The sequence below is a fragment of the Mesocricetus auratus genome, unplaced genomic scaffold, assembly GCF_017639785.1.
Source record: "Mesocricetus auratus isolate SY011 unplaced genomic scaffold, BCM_Maur_2.0 Super-Scaffold_100019, whole genome shotgun sequence".
Classification (NCBI taxonomy): Eukaryota; Metazoa; Chordata; class Mammalia; order Rodentia; family Cricetidae; genus Mesocricetus; species Mesocricetus auratus.
Window position 1 is genome coordinate 36766823 of NW_024429200.1, and position 4783 is coordinate 36771605.

The window sequence follows — 4783 nt, forward strand, 5'->3', positions numbered from 1 at the left end:
ATAGAAGGAGTAAGAGCAGGAGGAGACAGGAATTCAGAGCTTTTTGTCTCTGAGGGTTCGTGGAGACAGGATCGCCATTTCAGCTGGGTAGAGGTAAGGCATACTGGCTTGACTGCTTTGCTTCTCTGATCTTCAGCTTGAAGTTTTAACTCTAGTATCTGTCTCTGGGTCACAGTGACCACCACAAACTTTGTTTTTGCCCAGTATCTTCTGGATGCATGGACACTCTGTGTTTATTGATTTCGTTTACTGCCTTCTTCCCTTGTATGTGGCTCTGTGCCCCCATTTATCTTCACCAGCACCGGGCTTGGGAGCCAAACAAGCTCTACCAGCCGCCAATCCCACGGTCGAGGCAATGCTAGCACACCCCATCCCAGCATGCCTCCCTGGGTGGCTTTGTGCACACCCCATCCAGACCCAAATCCGATGCCACCTGCAACTGCCACTTTGATAGCTAGCACTCAGAGTTTTTTTTTTTTTAATCTATGAGCTTTCAGGCCACTGGGTTCAGTTTATCAAGGCTTCAAATGTCTTTGGGGTATGGATATTATTGAAATATTGGTTTATGATGTTTTACTTTATGAAAAAGCTGGCCCAGGAGTTGAAAAGTTTCTGTCCTGTGTCAGGAGAGTCCCGTGAAAAAGCAAGGCAGAGTAGATAAAAAAACAAATTAGATTGTTGATTTCATTTAATTGCCTAAAACTTTTGCTAAGATAAACCTTGTCTCAAGATTTGTAAGATTACTATGTTAACTTTCCGTACTCCCAAGATAAGTTTATTTGATTATAGTTAAAAATCTGTAAGATCTATAACAAAAATGGGTTTAAAACTTGTAACAAACTTGCTTATTAAAAATTTATACATAGTCAACCTTAAGATGTAAAGAGCAAAATGAAAACAAGGACCTAACCCACCAAAGTTCATAGTTCAGGAAAATCTCCAAATATATTTACCTCGCTTTTTTATTTCTACAATTCTGCTTCTTGTTAAATGTTCTTGCGAACTTAAGTATGTCAATATAAGGCATAGTTTTTATGTCTAAAAACTCATTGTGAGAAAGTTTGGCGTTACACTGGTATACCAAACACCCAATGCAGTTGCTGGCTGATCAATAGAGACTTAAAAGAAGAAAGCGAAGAGATAGGGTCACAACTGTGAACTTAAACACTAAACTCCAGAAACTGGGATAGTGCTAGCTTATGATGCAACAGGACAATAACCCAAGCAGTCTGACAAAACAAAAAACAAACAAACAAACAAACAAAAAAAACCTTACAGAATGTTTCTCTGTACCTAAGATCTATTCAAGCTAACAGAGACTGACTTAAAAATATGTGTGTCTGTACCGGGCGGTGGTGGCACATGCCTTTAATCCCAGCACTTGGGAGACAGAGACCGAAGGATCTCTGTGAGTTCCAGACCAGCCTGGTCTACAAGAGCTAGTTCCAGGACAGCCTCCAAAGCCACAGAGAAACCCTGCCTTGAAAAAAACAAAAAACAAAAACAAAGTGTGTCTGGCCATTTTGGCTTTGCTAAATTTGTTAAGCTTTAGTTATTAGGCACAGGATTTTAAATGATCTCTTCAAAATTTCCATAGACAGGCAAAACTATACGTGCCATTTAATACACTGGAGCTTACTAACTGAATCACTACTTAGAGAAGGGTGAATTATCCCCAACCTGCTAACCAGGAGGCCAGTTCATGCGCCGACCCCCAAGAACAGGGAGGTGAATATGGCAGACAGACTGTCCCGCGTCTGCACCTACATTCACCACCCTCCGATAACCCCGGTCCAGGCTCGGATCTTGCCAACAATATTAAATGTCCTAGAAGGCTTTCGTCATCGTCTTCTGCTACAGAAATCTGGGGTATACGCTTCCTGGGTTATCACCAGGAAATGTCATGAAAAGCAAGACGCCGGTCCTCCTCCAAGATGATCTTGGCGGGGATTTCTTTGCGGATGATCTTGCCGAAGATCTTGTCGCCACCGGGCTTGGCCACCTGAGCTTTCGCAATCTCGTCAGCCATCGCAGCCGCTGGCTGGCCTTCCTGCGCCCCAGCCAGGGTGGGGAGAGGAACCCCGGGAGCGAGCGGGGGGAGAGGGGGCGCCAGCTCGCTCGCAGTCGGTTTGCGCATGCGCAGTGGCCTGCTTTAGCTATTTTTTTTAATAAAGTGAGTCATATAATAAATTGTAATATTCTGTAGTGATACACTATGAAAGAAGCAGAGAAATTAAGTTGCCATTCACCCTATAAACTGTGTTTATGATTTAAATTTTTACTTTGATAGTAAAAGAGTTTTTTTAAGCTAAACTTAACAGGGATAAAAATACAAATTTTTTTTTAATTTTTATTTTTAAAATTAAATTTAAATTCAAGGTTGCTTCACATGTCAATCCCAGTTCCTTCTCTCTTTCCCTCCCCTCCTCCCACTCCCTCCCACCAACCCCCCCAAAATACAAATCTTAATCTCATAAAAGTTACTAAATTGTTACAAACCGTTAGAGATGATTAAAACATACAAGTTAACCACCACCTTATAAACAGTCAAATACTTTATTGTTTTTAGAACTATACTTGTAGTTATGCTGAGTACAGATGTAGTTTATGTACAGAAATAAGCTTTATTTAGCCTCTGTACATTTTTTCAAGGTTAAGCCTAAAACAAGTAACTAAAAACCAGTAAAGTTTATTTAGAATCAAGTGTACTTCACAAATAGCCCTCCGGATCTGCTGAATATGGCGTTGAGATGCTTAATGGAAAGAGCTTCCCATGGCAGATAGAGATGCCAGCTGTTATCAGGGACAGGAAAGTCTCCAAAGAAGACAGTGAGGCACAGATGAGCGTAGCTGCTTTGTGGTAATGCTGACCACTGGGGAAAAAACTTCCCAGTGCACCAGAGCCCTACTCAAACCGGACATTTTCAGGTTGAATGCCTTTCTCTGCCTGGCCAAAGTTAGGTAGATTTTTCCATTTTTCTCTCCACAGGAAAATCTCTTGAATCTTTTGGGCTGGGCAGCCAAAGGCCTACACTGTGTTGCAACTGAAGATATGATGCTGTCCTACATGATAGCCAAAGACTTATAACCTCTACCCCCAATGAAACCATTGAGACCTCCAAGGTAGCCTACCAGGATAATTGTCCAAGTAGCTGGTAAGTCTCTGTCATTTTGATAGATGCAGAAGCCATTTGGCTTATATTCCTGCTATAATTTATCCGTCTCAGATCTCTGATGGTGTTTACAGCTAACTGTAGCTTAATCGGTTTAATAGGAGCTGCCTGGTCAATGTATTTCATGTATAAAAACCAAGTCTTCTTGCATTTCTAGAGCTATTAGGTATCATCGTGGAAAAAAAAAGGCAAGCTCACCGATGGTGAGTCTTACTCACAGACTTTGCATTAAAAAACAAACAGGTTTCAGATGTAAATTTTTACTATTCCTTTATTTAAAAGAACTTTATTTGCAATGTTCCCAGTAATCAACCTCTTATGCATGCCTAATGGGAAATAATTAGATGAAAATCAAAGTATGTATAAATTATAAAGGTCTAAAGATAATTTAAGTTGTGATCATCTGAAGCTAAGGAAGCCTCCGTAAGTTATGAGGATCTAAGACAGTGCTTTAAGGTATATAAATATAAGTTATAAAGGCATAAAAATGATTTAAAATGAGAGATGTTTTCATATTTCTTTCCCCCTCTATGCTATTCTTACACTAAGATTTCAAAAGCTGTGGGTTTTAACATTGGTCAAGTGAGTTCTGATGAACTGGTAAATCACTGACTACTATTACCAGTCACAAACTCAAGGTTTTAAATTTCCTCTGGCTGTCTTCTAAGTAACTTAAAAATATTCTCACAATGCTATATACAGCACTCTGGTCAGAGAAAAGAATACTCATGCTTTTTAATCCAAAGCCATAGCTTTGCATCTAATGTGCACTTATGAGTGAGTGCATACCATGTTTGTCTATCTGGCTCTAGGTTACCTCCCTCAGGATGATTTTTTTTTCTAGCTCTATCTATTTGCCTGCAAATTTCAAGATGTCATTGGTTTTCACTGCTGAGTAGTACTCCACCATGTACTGTACCACATTTTCTCTATCCACTCTTCGGTTTAGGGGCTGTCTCCAGGTTCTGGCTATTACAAATAACACTGCTATGAACATAGTTAAGCAAGTGTCCTTGTGGTATGATTATGCATCCTTTGGGTATATACCCAAGAGTGATATTTCTGAAAAACCCCCATGCTGATTTTCAAAGTGGCTGTACAGGTTTGCACTGCCACCAGCAGTGGAGGAGTGTTCCCCTTCCTCCACATTCTCTCCAACATAAGATGTCATCAGTTTTTTTTTTTTTTTTTTTTTTTTTTTTTTGGGTTTTACGAGACAGGGTTTCTCTCTATTGTTTCGGAGGCTATTGGTCCAGCCCGGCCTCGAACTCACAGAGGTCCGCCTGCCTCTGCCTCCCGAGTGCTGGGATTAAAGGCGTGCGCCACCAACGCCCGGCCATCAGTGTTTTTAAAATCAAAACTTTTTAGAACAACTGCCCCCTTTGCTCAGTAACTCATAAGACAAAAACTCGGCATCAGTGCCATTCTCTGTGCTATCTCGGGAGGATTGTGCTGCGTCAGGGTAAGACTAAGTCAGAATTCAGACTTTCTGAAGATCTTTTGTTTGTTGTCTTTCTTGGTTTTGTCCTTCTAGGCACAGACCATCTTTCTTCCCGTGGATCGTTGGCAACAAGCACTCTAGAGCTTTGAGAGAACACAGGACACCCGGA

At 40.8% G+C, this 4783-nt stretch overlaps 1 pseudogene; it reads right to left on the bottom strand.

Moving 5' to 3' along the window:
* Positions 1-1523: 1523 nt before the first annotated feature.
* On the bottom strand, positions 1524-2029 carry LOC101844496 (annotated as a pseudogene).
* Between the last annotated feature and the right edge of the window lie 2754 nt (positions 2030-4783).